Source organism: Pan paniscus, chromosome 13 (genome assembly GCF_029289425.2).
Source record: "Pan paniscus chromosome 13, NHGRI_mPanPan1-v2.0_pri, whole genome shotgun sequence".
NCBI classification, from domain to species: Eukaryota; Metazoa; Chordata; class Mammalia; order Primates; family Hominidae; genus Pan; species Pan paniscus.
Genome location: NC_073262.2, coordinates 135636730 through 135655947, shown reverse-complemented (window position 1 = coordinate 135655947; position 19218 = coordinate 135636730). Strand labels below are relative to the sequence as shown.

At 49.0% G+C, this 19218-nt stretch overlaps 1 long non-coding RNA gene across 1 annotated transcript; it reads right to left on the bottom strand.

Moving 5' to 3' along the window:
* On the bottom strand, positions 1–8989 carry LOC134728778 (uncharacterized). Its single transcript, XR_010109578.1, has 3 exons — positions 8843–8989; positions 2722–2858; positions 1–395 (listed from the first exon to the last, which is right to left on the bottom strand). It is a non-coding gene; the product is annotated as an uncharacterized LOC134728778 (long non-coding RNA).
* Positions 8990–19218: the final 10229 nt, after the last annotated feature.

Here is a 19218-nt window from a genome sequence, read left to right as displayed (position 1 = left end):
GTCCTCACGATGAGGCGGGTCTCCCAGGCGGCCCCCTGACCAGCTCCTGAAGGGCAGAGCTTCGGTGGGCTCCTGGGGGCTCCAGCGGGCAGCTGGCATCAGTGACCTTCGCCACTGGTTTAACCCAATTCTAGAAGAGAACTCTTTACCTGCGACTACAAAGAACCTGATCGGGTCCGGGTCTGCGCCTTGTGACTCCCGGCCACCAGGTGGCGCTGCACTCTGGCCTCCCCCTGGGACCAGAGCTGGGAACATCGCTGACAGGCACAGGGGCGATCCCCAAGGAGTCCAAGGGCCCATGGAGTCCATAATTGTGCTCAAGGACATCTGTGAATACCGAAGGCCTGGCAGCGAGCATCTCCTGTTTCACTGAAGATGCCGGAAAATCAAATGAGCTTGAAAGAAAACAAGGAGAATTAGGATTGACTTTGGGAAGAATTGGGTAAGAGGAAACCATGTCCAAAAAGCCAACATATGTCTCTTGTCAAGATTCTTAAGGACAGAGGGAAATATTCGTAATACAACGTTTAGTGAAAAAACAAATTAAGGCCGGGCACAGTGTCTCACACCTGTAATCCCAGCACTTTGGGAGGCCGAGGTGAACAGATCTCCTGAAGTCAGGAGTTCAAGAACAGCCTGGCCAACATAGCAAAACCCTACTAAAAATCCAAAAATTAGCCAGGTATGGTGACAGCCACCCGAAGTCCCAGCTACTTGGGAGGCTGAGGAAGGAGAATCGCTTGAATCCAGGTGGCGGAGGTTGCAGCGAGCTGAGATCGCACCACTGCACTCCAGCCTGTGCGACAGTGAGACTCCATCTCAAAACAAACAAATCAAGAAACCAAATAGGAATATATTACAATTCCAACTATGGAAAAAGCTCTATCCTGGAAAGACACTGGAGGTGAACAGGGTTGAGTTAGGCGGCATATCCACGAGCAATTTTTTTTCTTCCATCTACTTTTTCAGCTTTCCTTTACTGCCCACATAAAAAAATTAAATAAAAAGAGAACTCCAGCTAAAGGTAGTGTGTGTAAAATCCTGCTGGAAGCATTTTGTTTTGTGTGGATGGCTGGTTGTATCCTGGGAGACTCTTCCCCATCATTCCTCTCAGGATTCCTAAGAAAGAGACCAACTTTTCTCTCCTTAACCTTTTTTTTTTTTACATTGAAAAGTAACATGTGCACATAGTAACATGTTATTTAACATTCTCAAAAGGGTTTACAATAAAAAGTAAGTTTTCCTGCCAGCCCAGACCCCAGATCCATTTCTCCAGGGCCAGTTTCAGTGTTTTCTATGCATATACAACCCGATTTTTGCAGGGCCCCCCTTTTTAAATACTCTATTATGTGTCTTTCATTTTTCACTTCAGATTTCTGGACATTTTGTGCAGCTAGTTTATATCTACCACATTCTTTTAAAGATACCTACTATTCTATATCATAACATGGTGCATTTTACCAGTTTCCTCTCCCTGGACACATAGATTCCAGGGTTTTTTTGGTTTTGTTTTTGTTTTTGAGATGGGGTCTGGCTCAGCTTCCCAGGCTGGAGTGCAGTGGTGAGATCTTGGCTCACTGTAACCTCCACCTCCCAGGCTCAAGCGATTCTCGTACCTCAGCCTCCTGAGTAGCTGGGACTACAGGCATGTGCCACCATGCCCAGCTATTTTTTGTATTTTTAGTAGAGATGGGGTTTCATCATGTTGGCCAGGCTGGTCTCAAACTCCTGACCTCAAGGGATCCGCCCACCTCAGCCTCCCAAAGATTCCAGTTTTTAGTTAGTCTATCTGCAAGAAAAATCCCTAGAAGAGGAATGAGCGTTCAACGGTTGTGTGCATTTTTAGTTTTGATTAGTTATGCCGTATTGTCTTCCAAAGTGGTTGCACCAATTTACATACCTACTGTTGGTGATAACTGGGGTTTAATATTTTCTAAAACTCAGAGGGGCAATTCTGGAGTGTCCTACTTTAAGAAAGTGACATGGATGAAAATCCTACTTATGAAACAGGTTTTTAAAAAACAAGCCCTGGGGACTTTTATTTCAAAGGAATTCTTGATGTTCATTACAATATTGATTTAAGAATGAGCTCTCTCCTTGCGTTTGAACTTTTAGGAAAATGTATAAATACATTCCCTTTCTAGAAAGCTGTCTAGATCTGTTTCTTGCACTGAACATGAAGGGGCCAAGCCCATGGCCTCTTGGTAGCTTTGTTGCAGTTAAGCCTACACCTGGATGTGAAGCAAGGAAGGCCTGCGATCCCCACCCCCACCACTGCGATTGCCCCACCCCACCCCTATGGAGTGTCCTTGTTGCCACAGCAACCACCCCTTTCCTGGCTCTCCGCCCCCAGAGTCAGATTTTACAAATTCTAGGAACAGCAACTCTCAGCAACACTCCCCTGAGCCAGACCCTGAGCCCGGCCATCGCCAGCATCCGCCGGTCTACCACGGCCACCACGCCCCAGGCCCCGGAGCCTCCTCCAACCTCCGTTCTGGCCTCGAGCACTTCCCAGGCATGAATCATGACCGCCTCCCTTGGCAGGCCCACTACCATGCTTCCTAAATGCAGTTCCTGCCAACAGCCACTCTTTCCGTGGCAATTACGTGGCAGCTTCTTCCCAGCTCCACGTTCTGTTCCTCTTCCTCTCTGCTTCTTCAGCCAGTAGTTCTCTGAACTAATGTGCCAAAACAAACAAACAAACAAACAAAAACACCCCACCTGGTTGGTCCCAGCTTCATTTCCATCAGAATCTGCTTCCCAGCATGGTCTTCCTCCTGCCCCCTCCTCCTACTTGGCCGGACTGGGTCTCAGGAAGCCCCGGGTTTTCTTGACTGCATCCTCGCCAGCTCCTAAAACTGTGGGGAAACATCTCTGAAATGGCTCCCCACTCTTGCCCTTCCAGCAACTATCCCTGCCACCACCCCTACCTGGAAGCATCACCTCTTCCCTGGACCATCCCAGCCTTGCAGGCTACCCGAAGCAGGCGTCTTTCTCTGACGCTCCGCCACTCCGTGGCATATCCCCCCCACTCCTTTATCCCCCCCACCCTGCCCCGCCCCCGCCCTAGCCTGCACAACCTGCCTGCTCTTCTCTTAGAGCCTTTTCCTATCACTACTTGCACTATTTCGTGTGCACCTCTCTTCTCCTCTCATTAGATTCTCACCTCTGGGAGAATGCAGATCTGTCTTGCTCATTGCATGCTGCAGCAGCATCCGGCTCATGCTGCCAGGCAGTACGCACCTGTCTTTGTCAGCTCAGGCTGCCATAACTAAGTACCATAGACTGGATGGCTTCAGCAACAGGCATTTATCTTTCATAAGTCTGGAGGCTGGAAGCCCAAGATCAAAGTGCCAGCATGGTCATGCTCTGAGGAGGGCTCTCGCCCTGACTTGCAGGTGGCCACCTTCTCACCTTGTCCTCCTGTGGCCTTCCCTCCTCTCCTCCTCTTTTTCTATGGCCACCAACCCTGTCAGGTTAGGACTCCATCCTTATGACCTCATTTAACTTTAATTACCTCCTAAAAGCCCGATCTCCAAATACAGTTACACTGGGGGTCAGGGTTTCAGTATATGAATTTCAGGGGGCGGGACATAACCCCCCTAAAGTACCCAGTACCAGTCCATAGCAGTACCCAATAAACATGTGTTGAATTAATAAAAATGGCCAATATCTATCTACCAGCTAACCATGTGGAAGCACTGCTATGCTCTCCACACGAGTTGCCTCGCTCAATCCTCATGGACAACGCACAAAGGGAAATCCTATTATTATGTCTATTTTACTGGCAGGGAAATTGAGACCAGAGAGGTTAAATAATTTGCCTGCAAGTTAGTGGCAGACCTGAGAATCTAGCTTACATCTGCTTGATCCCAAAACCTCTGTATACGCTACACACCTTAAGTTAAATGAGCTGGAACTTCTGCGCTGGGCTCTGCAATGCATAGGGCCTAGAGCCTCCGGCCTGCTCACCTATACTCTCCCCTGCATCCTCTCCTGTCTGGAAGCCTCCTGGGCTCCCACTGTTACTTTTACACAGACCATTATTGGAATTAGCACAGATAAAGAAATTACTGGGTCTAAGCCCAAGGGGCTGGTCCCCAGCACACAGGAGTGTCAGATGACCATTTTCAGGGTCCTTGGAGATGTGTGTGGCATGGACATTTAGAGGAAATTCCGTCTGGAACAGAAGCATGGGTCTCATCCTACCTTCTGGGTTTTTACTGTGAACTCAAAGATGGCTTGATGAAGCTGGGTGCAGTGGCTCATGCCTATAATCCCAACACTTTGGGAGGCTGAGGCGGGCGATCACTTGAGGTCAGGAGTTTCAGACCAGTTTGGCCAACATGGAGAAACCCCGTCTCTACTAAAAATATAAAAATTAGCCGGGCATTGTAGCAGTTGCCTGCAATCCCAGCTACTCAGGAGGCTGAGGCAGAAGGATTGCTTGAACCCAAGACGCAGAAGTTGCAGTAAGCTAAGCTCATGCCACTGCACTCTAGCTTGTGCGACACAGCGAGACTCCATCTCAACAAAACAATACAAAACAAGACAAAACAGAACAAAAGGATGGCTTGAAGCACACTTGCTGGAGGTGTGGGAGAGGGAACCAGGGCCTGGGTGGTGGTTAAACCTGTCAAACTGCACATCCCACCCCACCCAGAGGTGATTGGTCTCATTGCAATTGTGACCTAGTTAATCTCCCACATCTTCAGTTCCAGTTCTTCAGTTTGCAATCCAGACTGCAAAGAACTGTGGAGGTTCACCCTAAAGCCTCCCATTCATCCCGTGACTCCCCTGCTGAGTGATTCCAACAGCTGCTTACGGCCTGTAGGACAAAGTGTGAAATCCTTGACAGTACTTACAAGACTGGAATCTGACCATTTCCTGACTTTTTCTTATTTCCATCCCACCCCTGAGAACTTGGCAGGAGTCCTTACTCCATACCTGGATCCCGCACCTCCTGCCAACTCTACCCATTGTAGCTGCAGCCCAGGGAGCGCCAGCAACTCAAACCTTAGCCTCCCAATCACACTCCAGCCCTCGGGCTGTAATTGCTTCTCCTTTCATCTCTGGCCAGCCCCAAGCCCTGCCCTGACCACCTCCTGTTCCCTCCTCTCCATCACACACATCTCCACAACCTTTGTCCTCTCCATGCCCCTCAACTCCCTCACAGTTCCTTCTTCTCCCACCACGCCCAGCCAAAGGGGCTGCTGATGTGGCCAGAGAAATGCCTCTGCCAGGCAGCGCAGCCCAGGACAAAACCCAGCTTCCCACTAGCATGGAGACCAGAGCCTTCCAGCCTCTCCCCTGCCTTCTCCGTTGGCTGCGGCACCAAAGCCTGCATTTTTCCAGTGGACCCCGCTTCCCTACCTCACCTCCCCACGCTCCTCAGGCTAGCTCACTTCCAGAAGCCACCAAACATTAAAGCCCCTCACTATTCTGCCCACAGATGCTAGATGGATCTCCCAGGCTGCTTTCCAATGTGTCCACACCCGCCTCCATCCCATTGTCCCCGGGGGCTCCTCCAGATTCTCCCCTCCTGTGGCTGGGACTGGCTCCCACAGCCACCCCCACACCTCTGGATTTTCTCCCTCTCCTCCCCACCCACTCCTTCCCCTCATCCTATAAGCGAGCTTAAGATTTTTCCATGTTATAAAATAAAAACTTAAAAAATCCTCCCTGACAAAGGTTCTCAGTCTTGGCTGAAAGTCTGAAAGGCCCCACCCCAGACCAATTAAATAAAAATCTCTAAGGTGGGGCCAGGACCTCCCCAGAAGAGTGCCTTGGGTGGCCAAGACTGAGAGCCACAGCTCCCTGCCCTTTCTTCTTGTCTGGGTATCACCTGGGTGATTTTGGAATAAATTGTCCTCACTCAGCCTCCTACAGCAGCCTTGTCCCCACCCCCAACCCTCCCACCAAAACCTTTTGCAGCAGCTCCTTTCTCCCAGCACCCTATCATCATCATGACCCCTCTACAGTGAGCGACCCTGCAGGCCTCTCCCTCCCTCTCCAAATCCTTCCTGTTGCTCCCCCAAGTTCTACACCTTCCTCCCTGAGCCCCCTTCTTCCCAGGCTTTTGTCCTTGGTCATCCCTTTTGTCTCCTCCATACTCCCCCAGAGCATTTTCCTCACTTGTGGCTTCCAAATCTGTATTTCCGGTCCTGACCTCCTTCAGATCCACACTTCCTGCTGCCTGTGAGGACACCCTATAGACACTTAAAAGCTCTGTCATCTGAATTTTCTATCTTTACACCGAAAACCTGTTCTTCCACACACATCGCCTATCTAGATTGCTGTCACCAAACTGGCTTCTCCCAAGCCAGAAACCACCAACATCTTCATCCCCGCCCCCTCTCTCACCACCCACATCTGATGGATCATGGAGTTCTGGAGCTCCTTGGAATCCATTCCCTTGGCGGCGGCAGCCCCACAGTCCCAGCCTTCTTTGTTGCCTGGACTATTTCGAGGGGGCCTTTGCTAGCCCATCCTCCTCCCGCCTCCTCCTCCAGGACACCCCACTCGCATCTCTGACTCTGTCCCTGCATGCCTACCAGGTATCTCTTTCTAAAATGCAAATCTGAGCCTGCCACTTCTTTAGGTTACATCGCCTGTGGTGTCCCCCGCCCTAGGATGAAATGCAAGCTCCGTGGCAGGTCACACCAAGCTCTTCCAGCCCCACATCTCATTTGCCTTTCCTGGTCTCCTCCTCCCTCTCCCACACTCACTCTGGGCTCCAGTATGACTGAATTGGCACCTTACATATGTCTACTCATTCATTGATTCAACAGATATTGACTAAGAATCTACCATGAATCCAGACCCTGTCCTAGACCCCAGAGATGCAGGAGGGAACAAAACCCCCTGCCCTCCTGGAGCTTATACTCTATGTTGGGTCTTCTTGCCCTCCACTGAGATTCTTGTCCAGGGTTTAACTCCTCCCCAGCCAGAGCTCGCCTCAGTTCTCTGTGGCCAGACGGGGAAAAGGGCAGACTCTAGAGCCTGATCTCCTGGCCTGGTCACTTACCAGCTTGTAAGATCATGGGCAAGTGGCTTAATCTTTCTCTGCCTCAGCCTCTTTCTTTGTGAAATGAGGGTGATAATAGTAACCTGACTTAACAGGTTGTTGTAAGGATTCAATAATAAGGATTCAACACTTGTAAATGGCTTAGACCAATGCCTGGCACATAGGTAGCTCTCAGTAAACATTTTTTTTTTTTCTTTTTTCTGAGACAAGGTCTCACTCTTTCACCCAAGCTAGAGTGCAGTGGTATGATCACAGCTCAATGCAGCCTTGCTCTGGGGATCAAGTGATCTTCCCAGTTCAGCCTCCGAAGTAGCTAGGACTACAGGCAGATGCCACCATGCCTGACTAATTTTTTAATTTTTTGTAGAGATGGTGCCTCACTATGTTGCTTAGGCTGGCCTCAAACTCTTGGGTTCAAGCAATCCCCCTGCCTTAGCCTCCGAAAGTGTTGCAATTACAGGCGTGAACCACTATGCCCACCCAACGTTCACTTTTGTCTTATTTCCTTAGCACAGTACATAACACATAACGGATACTCAATACATGTGTTCTGATTGGAATAATGAAGAAAAAAAGCATAAGTAATTAGTGCATTAGAAGTTAGTTAGTCATTGAAAACCAAATGGCTCTGATATTATAAGACCGCACTTGGAATGTCACTTAAAGATCTAGAAAGAAAGAAAATGCTCCACATGTGGAAGAAACATGGCTCAGACAACAACCACTATCTGGACATCTCCTGACCTAGAGCCTCCTTGGACAGCCTGTCTGTCCTCCTCCTTGGAGGGCCTGACTATTCAACCAGTGCCTTTTGTGTGTGAAGGAAAAGGAAAGGAAGTGACAGTCATTGGGATCTTTCACTGGGACCCTTGAGCTTCTGGTCCAGGGAGTTAGTGGGGAAGGCCCTGCCGAGGCTGGTACCATCCTGACCAGGACTGTGGGACTTTGAGCAAGCCACCCAGCCTCCCCAGTCCTCTGTTTCAATGCTTGTCAAATGAATGAAGCTAGGCCAGGTAACACCCAGGGCCCTCTGACCTCTGTGATTCTAGAACTTTTTGTGTGTGTGTGTCCACCTCTGGTCTTATATCTAGATTATAAACAACATCAGGGAGAAAGCAGGGACCATAAGTTGTGAATTAAAGAACAAATGCATTATTTAGTCAATTTTTCTGGGAGCTCAGTTGTTTAAAAGTATAAAAGAGGAAAGCCATTTCAGGGCATTTCAAATCATAATTGAACGTTTTTCTTTACACTGGCAAGCGCCCATTTCAAGAGATATCAAATATTCATCTTTGACACGATCATTCCTTTTAGAGGATTCAATTCACAGAAATAATCACAGATAAGGGCCAAGATTTACCCACAGAGATGTTCATCTCAGTGTTATTTATAACAAAGAATATAGAAGTAACTTCTGTTTCTAATACTAAAGGAATGCATAAGTAATTCACAGCATGTCTCTTTGACATATTTTCTTTTGCTAGAGAATAACCTGGAGGAAATGCTTGTGATATAATGTCAAGTTGGGGGATCAAAAGCATGATCCTAGATCAATTTTGCAGCAGGTTCATCTGCAAAATGGAGTAAAAAAAATGTGCAGCATGATCTCAGTTTTGAAGAAAAAGGAAAATTCACAGATAAGACCAGAAGAAAATGTGCCTCTGGTTAGTAAAATTATGGGTGATTTTTCCCCCTCTAGTTCTTTGTACTTCCAAATGTTTGGCATCTATTACTTTGAAGCCCTCTTCTAAAAACAGTACAAAAATGGAACTTGAAAAAGCAATACCTTGCCAAAAGTACAGTCAGCTTTCTCACCTCTTCTCCGAGCAGCACATTTAAATACTGGATTCCTTCCTTTCTTCTTCACTCGCTGGGCATGAGATGTGGATGGCAGTGTGGCCCCAGCACCGACTCCTCACGATGCAGACACGGGGGCCTTTGAGACTGAGCTCTTCAGCAATTCCCGGCTTGGTGCAAATCGCTCCCTCCTAGGCTGTCAACAAGGGAGGATGATTCTGTATCTCAGCTCTTGACATCCTTTCAGTTCAGACACCTCAGGCTGGCAAGTCCGCAGGCCAGAGCTGGCAGCCTGAGCTCCCTTCTCCCCCTCGAATCTGATGAGGAGATGAGGGAAGGGCAGGGAAGGCGGCACAGTGCCCAGTGGTTCAGGTCACAGGCTCCAGAGACAGGCCGAGCAGGATTCCACATCCCAGAACCTGGAAACCCTTTGTACTTCTTGGATGTTCAGACAGAGACGAAGGAGGTGCCCAGAACAGTTGCGGGAATGTTCCTCTGAGATCAGAAAAGCAGTTGCCTCCTAGGCCTGCGTCTAATCAGCTGTGTGGTTTGGAGGACATCACTGTACGGGACCCCTTTCCGTTCCTGCCAAATGAGTAGGTCAGACTTAACAGACTTCAAGATCACGTCCATCTCTGTAGGGCTAATGTTTCATGTCTTGCTACTGCCACCTGCGGCCTTAGCTCTAAGAATCGACAAGGTTGTTAGTCTTCGTGCAGCCATGTTGAAGCCAGTTAATCTCAGCTGTGCAGACAGCGGGTCTCTCCTGGGCAGGGCAGATTCTCCCCATCAGCACCGCCGGGTTTAAGAGACCACCGTGCCTGCTCTCCCCACAGAGCAGGCTCTGAGCCTTCCATGGCAACCACCCTGGAGCTGCTCCAAGGCCCCTCTTTCCTTTCCCAAGCCACACATGCTTTTAGCAGGGGCCTTGTGGACTTCAGGTTCCCACCACCATCACCTCCCACCCCAGGTATCTGATGCAGAGGAGGGTCTCTCCTGGTGGGAATTGCAGACCATTTCTGGGAGGTGACAGGTACCAGGGTTAGGCCAGGAGGATCTGCTCAGGAGGCAGGGCCTTTCATGGAATGATTTGACAAGAAGGGCTGGCCCCTCTGGGAGAAGAAGACAGGAGCAGAAACTCAGCATGTGTGTGCTGTATTTGTGGTGTGTGTCTACATATGTGTGCATGTGTGTCTACATATGTGTGCATGTGTGTCTACATATGTGTGCATGTGTGTCTACATATGTGTGCATGTGTGTGGCTTTGGCATGATTAAAATTTTTGAAGTAGGAGGCAGAATTTGACATGGTTGTGTGAGCCTCGCCAACAGACGACTCTTACAGCTTTTAAATTTACTGTCTTGACAAATTTCAGGCAGTTTTCACTGTCGGGAGACAGTTGGCCCAGTGGCTGACTTCATGTCCTTTGGTCTCCATGCACCTGGCACACATGCTTGCTATAGGAACGAACCAGGCAGTGGGCTGGCCAAGGGCAGAGCGGGTGGCCCTGAGATGGGAGGCCCAGAAGGCTGCCAAAGTTCATCGTGTAGCTTCATGACTTTGGAATCATTTCAAAATCCATTGGCAGCCTTTCTATTAGGTTATGCCCCTTAGAAATGTTTACACTGAGGCAAGAGAATTATTTGAACCTGGGGAGCGGAGGTTGCAGTGAGCCGAGATCACGCCACTGCACTCTAGCCTGTGCTAGACGTGCAGGACGTCTAGCCTGTGCTAGACGTGCTAGACTCTAGCCTGTGCTCGACGTGCAAGACTGTGCTAGACACAGCAAGACTCCGTCTTAAAAAAAATGTCTTTTTACATTACAGAATGACCAAAGAGGAACAAGACTTACCTTCTAAGTGCCCCCTGATGGTGTAGTTCATTGCAAGGATGTGTGACAGAGAAAGAGTGCTGGCCAAGCCGGGGCCTGGGATAGATCACAACTAATTGGTCCATGGGGACAGGGAGACAGGGCAGTGAAGAAGAGACCCACAGAAATGAGTGGGCTACAAACCCACTGGCACCAAGGGAAGGTTCACGGAGACCCATGGACTGTTTTTCCAGGCCCAAAGAATATTTTCTTTGAATCGTTTAGTCCAAGTTAGAAGGGCATGCCTAGCCGCTCATCCTCTCTGCTCCATCAACAGGAGCTGTGGGCAGAGAGAAAAGCCTGTGCAAGAAGGAGCTCTGCCAACCTCACTCGCAGCCGAGATCATCAACCACCCTCATCTGGGGTCCCAGTTTCCAAGGCCGAAATTCCATCAGCAGCTACTGGTATAAGTGAGACCACCAGAGTAGTCAGGGTGGTCTTGGGGAACTGGGAGGAGCTTCCTACATCTTGAACAAAGTAGTGGGTAGGTTTAGCTCTACTCCAGGGTTTCTCCAAGTCTGCAAACTTTTGCAGGCATCAGAATCATCTAGCGGCTTGTTAAAACACAGATTGCTGGGCCCCCAGCCTCAGGGTTTCAGATTCGGTAGGTCTGTAGAATTTGATAGGACTCAAGAATTTGCATTTTTTGACAGGTGCAATAGCATGAGCCTGTTGTCCCAACTACTTGGGAGGCTGAGGTGGGAGGATTGCTTGAGTCCAGGTGTTCAAGGATAGCCTGGGCAACATAGCAAAATGATGTACATAAAAAAAAAAATTGCATGTCTCACAACTTCCCAGAAGTTGAAGGCAGAAACCCACGGAGTGGGCTCCGAGTTCAGTGAAAAGCAGGAGGCTGAAGTCCCTGGGTCGGGCAGCTGGCTGGACCTGGTCAGGTCCCGGTGTCCCTGACTATGGCTCCTCGAGGGGAACAATCAGGCTGTGTTATCTCTCTTTGCCGAGGCCTCTGCTAAATGTCACCTCCCCAGGAGGCTGTCCTCGAGCAGCCCCACTCACTCCCGACCACATCGCTCCCTGGACATTCTCTTTATCGCTCATCAGTACAGACGTTGCATTTCCTACTTAGTTGTTTATTGTCCACCCTATCCCATAAAGTGAATTTCTTGAGGGCAGTGGCTCTGTCCTGTCACCATTGAATCCCGCCTCCTAGAATGACATCCGGCCCGTTGCTGATGCTCAGTCTGCATGCGTTGTATAACAGGGAATTTCCCATCCTTTGGAGGCAAACTGAACTCTTGGTGCTCCTAGCAGGTGATACAGAAAAGGTGGCCTTGACTATGTCATTGACCCTGGTCAGTTCCCCAGGTCCTCAATGGATTCGTTTTGCAAAGTCTCAGCAATAGGTGTGGCAACAGGCTAGAACACAGCTTGTTGCTCCCAGGACCTCCCAGTCATTTCCCATGAGCCATCAGATGCCTGGAACCAACAAAAAGAGGAAATGAGTGGAGACATGGTGGAAATGATGATGCTTGTCCTGGGGGGTCCCTAATGGTGACAAGAGCTCAGTTCCTCAGCACTGATAGTGCTCTGACCTCTGGTGTCTGGATAGCAGGCATCTGGCTCCCAATGTCTCTCTCTTTGGGGATGTCCCTGGTCCTCAGGAAGCCCACCCTGACTGGGGGATCTCAGACTCTAGAGACGTCCATAGGGTGCAGGCAGGGCTCCATGGGTGCTTCTATAGGGCCAGTTATTGGAAGGCTGGCCACTATTTGACCACGAATGGAAGGACCCAGATGGCACTGAAGATTGTTTTTTGTTTTTTGTTCTTCAATTTTGAGATGGAGCTTCACTCTTGTTGCCCAGGCTGAAGTGTAATCACGAGAGCGTGATCTCGGCTCACTGCAACCTCCGACTCCCAGGTTCAAGTGATTCTCCTGCCTCAGCCTCCCGGGTAGCTGGGATTACATGTGCCTGCCACACCATCTGGCTAATTTTTTGTATTTTTAGTAGAGACTGGGTTTCACCATGTCGGCCAGGCTGGTCTCGAACTCTTGACCTCAGGAGATCCACCCACCTCGGCCTCCCAAAGTGCTGGGATTATAGGCGTGAGCCACCGCGACCGGCCGGCACTGAGGATTCTTAAGACACCAAGCAGCTCAGCCTTGTGTTCAGTAGACTATGAAGGGCCTGGGTGTTTACCCTCCTGCCCACAGTAGTAATTATTGGGAAACGGCCCATGTCCCTGTGGGGCAGCTGGCGGGACTGTAAGGTCGTCATGGTAACACAGCCTTTCCATCCTCTCTAGAGAGCAGGTCTGTCCTTCCCCTGGGGATTTGGAGAGATGCAGTCCTCTCAGACATGGAAGGTCTGGATTCCCTGGGTGGGATGGGTGATTTTGCAGTCGGGGGAAAGGCCATGACAACAGGGGTGGCCCAGCTTATGGATGCCAGTGTTCCTCTGTCATTTACCTTGAGCCATCAGATGTTGGGATTGACCAAAGAGAGGACTTAAAGAAAGATATGACAAACGTGGCCTCTTTTCCATCTTCCTTTTCCTTCATGTATTCCCCCTAGTCTGTCCAGAAGGATCTGTGGTATTTTGGGCCACTGTGACCCTCAGGAATCCTGGGATGTATTGGCAGGCCCAGAGCTGACCACAGTGTCACTGCCTTCTTCACTCACCTCCTCAGCACACACTTCTCAGGTGCGCATGCAAGAATAGCAAGAAGAGCCAGGCTGTATTCGTTTTCTGCTGCCACTATAAAAAATGGCCACAAACGTGGTGACTTAAAACTACATACATTTGTTCTCTACAGTCCTAAAGGGCAGAAGTCCTGAGTCTGTTTCACTGGGCTAAAGTCAAGGTGTCTGCAGGGCTGCATTCCCACTGAGGCACCAAGGGAAACTTCCTTGCCTTCTCTGGCTCTAGAGCTGCATTCCCCGGCTAGTGGCCCCTCCCTCCATCTGCAAAGCCCAAAGCCGAGGATCTCACTTCAGTGCTCACAAGGCCTTCTTCTGTATTGAATCTCTCTCTGCTTCCTTCTTACAAAGACCCTTTGATTACATTTATGTCCCACCTGGATAATCCAGAATAATCTCACCATCTCAAGAGTAAGTGAATCATATCTGCAAAATTCCTTTTGCTATATAAAGTAACATCCAGAGTTTCCAAGGATTAGGATGTGGACATCTTTGTGGGCAGTGGGGGCCATTATTCAGCCAGCCACACAGGCCTTGTCAGGGCCTTGGCTCTCTTCCCCTTTGACAGGTATGCCAACTGCCATGCCCCCTCCCCAGCCTTGGAATCCCTTCCCCAGTGGCTTCCCAGGGCTGGTCTCTCAGGCACCAGAAGTCCAGGTCCCTCCCACTGTCCCAGCCCGGCCACAAAACAAACCTGGAGAGGCACCTGTGACCCGCCCTGCCAGGAAGGCCATAGGGCCATAGAAGGTGAGATGAAAGATGGAGTCTAAAGGGGATGGCTGCACCAGGGCAGCTGCTCAGAGGTGAGGTGAACAGTAGCAGCCCTGCCTCAGATATCTACAAGAACCAGGGCCATGTGGGCTCCCCACACCTGGAGCTCCAGTTCTTCCTGGTCTGTGTTGAGGGGAGAGTGTGGATGAGGCCCGGGCTCCACTAATCCCTGCTGTGTCTGCACCCCGGTTGTGGGGTTGCCAGGTGGAACGTTGAACAAGGCTGGTCCACCAACCCCAAAGTTGGACTGGATGATGGACATCCAGTGTACATGCATGTGTGTACACACACACCCCTACACCCCAACACCCAGATGTCCCAGGCAGTGGCGTTGGGCTCAAAGTTGACCAGAGTAGTCCCGGACAAGGTGCCACAGCCTGGACGTGGAGCTCTGTGTAGCAGATTTGAAGGCCACCTTCCTGGGCTCAGAGACTGAACTACTTCTTCCGTCATTTACACATCGGCAGTCTGAGGCTGAAGCACACATTCTTTGTGGTTGCTTATTTATTTGTTTAGAGGTGGTTTTTAAGGGAAGGTCCCGGGAAGGGAGGACCTTCTGGAACTGTGTGTATCAATCTGTGTACGTGTGTGTCTCTAAGGATACAAATTTATTATAGTAAAAATTCTGTTTTACTAAATGTATCCTGGATTGGATCCTAGAACAGGGGGAAAAAAAGGACATTAGTGGAAAAACTGGTGAAATCAGAATAAAGTCTAGAGTTTAGTAAATAACCATGTACCAATGTTAATCTCTTCGTTTTAACAAATGTACCACAGTTATGTAAGATGTCAACATCACGGGAAACTGGGTGTGGAGTATACAGGAACGTTCTGTACTATCTTTGTAACTTCTATGTAAATCTAAAATTGTTCTGAAATAAAGCATTTATTTAAAAATTCAGTTTCAGCAGGGCATGGTGGCTCATACCTGTAATTGCAGCACTTTGGGAGGCTGAGGGAGGAGAATGACTTGAGCTCGGGAGTTTGAGGCTAGCCTGGGCAACATAGTAAGACCCCATCTCTACAATTTTTTTTTTTTTTAATTAGTGAGGCATGGTGGTACGTGCTTGTAGTCCCAGCTACTTGGGAGGCTGAGGCGAGATCGTTTGAGCCTAGCAGGGGGAGGCTTCAGTGAGCTGTGATTGTGCCACTGCACTCCAACCTAGGCAACAGAGCAAGACCTGGTCTCCAAAAAAAAAAAAAAGGCCAGGCGCAGTGGCTCATGCCTCTAATCCCAGCACTTTGGGCGGTCAAGGCGGGTGGGTCACCTGAGGTCAGGAGTTCGAGACCAGCCTGGCCAACATGGTGAAACCCCATCTCCACTAAAAATACAAAAATTAGTCAGGTGGTGCACAACTGTAATCCTAGCTACTTGGGAGACTCAGGTAGCAGAATTGCTTGAACTGCCTCCAGGAGGCGGTGATTACAGTGAGACGAGATCGTGCCAGAGTCAGACTCCATCTCAAAAAAAAAAAAAATCAATTTTAAACCCAATATTGAAATTCAGTTGAAACCCAATTTCAGTTTTAAAACCCAACATACAACATTGCTTTGGGAGTTAAACTAGCAAATCTGCTCTTTTGTTCAATTTTTATTTTTTATTGAGGTGTAACATATATGCAGTAGGGCACACAAATCTTTTGTTTTGTTTTGTTTTGCTTTGTTTTTGTTTTTAGACAGAGTCTCGCTCTGTTGCCCAGGCTGGAGTGCAATGGCGCGATCTCGGCTCACTGCAATCTCTGCCTGCTGGGTTCAAGTGATTCTCCTGCCTCAGCCTCCTGACTAGCTGGGATTACAGGCGCACGCTACCAGGCCTGGCTACTTTTTGTATTTTTAGTAGAGACAACGTTTCACCATGTTGGTCAGGCTGGTCTCAAACTCCTGACCTCGTGATCCACCTACCTCGGCCTCCCAAAGTGCTGGGATTACAGGTGTAAGCCACCGAGCCCGGCGGCACACAAATCTTTTGTGTACAGCACATCAAATTTTTACACACGAAATCATCCACATAACCAGCCCCAGATCAAGCAATAGAACACCCAGCAGCCTCCCTCTTGCTGTGTCCCAGTCAACAGCTCCCCTCCACCAGGAGCAGCCACTATCCTGACTGATAGACCATAGTTTAGTTTTGTCTGTCCTTGAACTTCATATAAATAGAATAATAAGGTGTGTACTCATTCGAGTCTGATATCCTTCACTCGTCATGATGTCTGACAACCATCCATGCTAGTGTGGAGAGCAGTAGTCCACTCTTTCACTGTTGTGTATTATAATATTCTACTTCATGAATATGCCCTTCTTTTTTTTCTTTTTTTTTTTTTGAGATGGAATTTCACTCTTGTTGCCCAGGCTGGAGTGCAATGGCGCAATCTCAGCTCACTGCAAACTCCACCTCCCAGGTTCAAGCAATTCTCCTGCCTCAGCCTCCCTAGTGGCTGGGATTACAGGCACCTGCCACCACGCCTGGCTAATTTTTTGTATTTTTTAGTAAAGGTGGGGTTTCACCATGTTGGCCAGGCTGGTCTCGAACTCCTGACCTCAGGTGATCTACCAGCCTCAGCCTCCCAAAGGATTACAGGCATGAGCCACCACGCCCAGCCCCTAATTTACTTATTTATTTTACTTTCTATTGACATTTGGGTTGTTTCCAGTTTAGGACTCTTGTGAATGACGCTGCTATAAACAATCTTCTATGTGTCTTCGGCAGCTATGAACATTCATTTCTCTTGGATATGTGCTCCAGAGTAGAACTGCTGGGTCATGGAGTATTTACATGTTTTGTTTTGGTGGATTCCACCAAATCGCTTGCCAAAGTGGTTGTGTCAGTTACTTTCTGCCAGAAATATACTAGAGTTCCAGTGGCTCCACATCCTTGCTGATATTTGCTGTTGTTAATCTTTTAAATGTGGGCATTCTAGTAGATAAGTCTCTCACAGTTTTATTTTGCATTCCTCTGATGACTAATGATGTTGAGCAATTTAGTAGCCTTTAGAATATTCTCCTTTGTGAAGTGCAAGAGGATATATCCACATCCCAGAATCTGTGAATGGGACTTTATTTGGAAGAAGTGTCTTTGCAAATATAATTAAGTTCAGGATCTTGGGAAATAAGATCCTCCTGGGCCGGGTGCAGCGGCTCATGCTTGTAATCCCTGCACTTTGGGAGGCCGAGGCCAGTGGATCACTTGAGGCCAGAAGTTCGACACCAGCCTGGCCAACATGGTGAAACCCTGTCTCTACTAAAAACACAAAAATTAGCTGGGCATCATGGTGCATGCCTGTAATCCCAGCTACTTGGGAGGCTGAAGCGGGAAAATCGCTTGAACCCAAGAGGCAAAGGTTGCAGTGAGTTGAGATGGTGACACTGCACTCTAGCCTGGGCAACAGAGCAAGACTCTGTCTCAAAAAAAAAATCACCCCGAATTATGTGAGTGGGCCCTAAATCCAGTCAGTGACAAGTGTCCTTATAAACATAGAAGAGAAGACACAGGAGGAGGAGGAGATGTGGCCACGTGAGGATCGAGGCAGGGACTGGAGTGATGCGATCACAAGCCAAGGACCAGCGAGCGTTGCTGGGAGCCGGCAGAAGCTGGAAGAAGCAGGGAAGGCCCCCCTCACCAGGGTCTCCAGAGGGCACAGAGCCTCTCAGACATGTTGATTTCAGGCTTCTGGCCTCCAGAAAGAACGGTGAGAGAACAAATTTCTGTTGCTTTAAGCCACCAAGATTAAGGTAATTTGTTCCAGCAGCCTTAAGACACTAATACAATGACTTAAGCTCACTTAATTCTCCCAGACCGTCGTGCCTTACTCCCTGCAAAGCTATTCTCCATGCTGTCTGCCCCAAAGCATTGGCAAGGACACATACACAAATACACACACATGAACAAACATGCACACAGACACACATAGACACACGAACACACAGGCACACACAGATGCACATGGACACACACAAACACATATGCACATGCAGACACACATGGACACACATGAACACACATGCACACACAGACACACACACACAAACACGCACATGCAGACACACACGGACACACATGAACACATGTGCACACACACAAATACATGCACATGCAGACACACACGGACACGCATGAACACACATGCACACAGTCACACATAGACACATGAACACACATGCACACACAGACACAAAAACATGCACACAAGACTCACACTGACATACATGAACACATGCATGCAGACACATCGGCACACACAAACACATGGATGCACATGAACACACATGCACATGCATATACACACTGAACACAGATGAACACACATGCGCACACAAGCACACATGGACACACTTGAACATGCATGCATATTTATGCACACACTAGCACACATGAATGCACATGCATGTGCAGACACACATGGACATGCAGGATCACACATGAACACACATGCGAACACAAGGCACACATGGACACACACGAACACATACACATGCAGGCTCACACGAAGACACATAAACACATGCAAACACACAGGCACACATGACACACGAACACACATGAACGCACATGCACATGCAGACACACGGACACATGAACACAAACACGTATGCATGGACACACACGAACACACATGCACACAGAGACACATATAGACACACACGAACACACATGCACATGCCGACACACACAGATACACACACATCTCTGCTAATTTACACCATGGTCTTCCATCTCAGTTCTTCCCCAGGAACATAATGAATGGTTCCCAAGAAGGAAGGCGTTGAACTAGAAATTTCTCAAGACCTACACAAAGCTGGGGGTAGGGGACAGGCAGACAAGGTGACAGCTGCGCTGCAGGACCCTCCACGCCTTCCCTATGGAGGGGCTATGGGAAGCCAGGCACTTTTGGTTTCTGGGCTGAAAATAGAACCTTTTGGGAAGACTGGAATCACGCAGGAGGAAAAGAGCAAGAGGTGCACCTCTCTCCACACACGGGCGCCGAAGGGAGCCCAGAGTGGCCCCCACGTCCAGGGGCCACGGGAAGGAGAGGCAGCCACAGAGCCTCCGAGCTGGGTGTGCAGGTGAAAGGCAGGCCCTTGTGGTGGGCACCACAGGC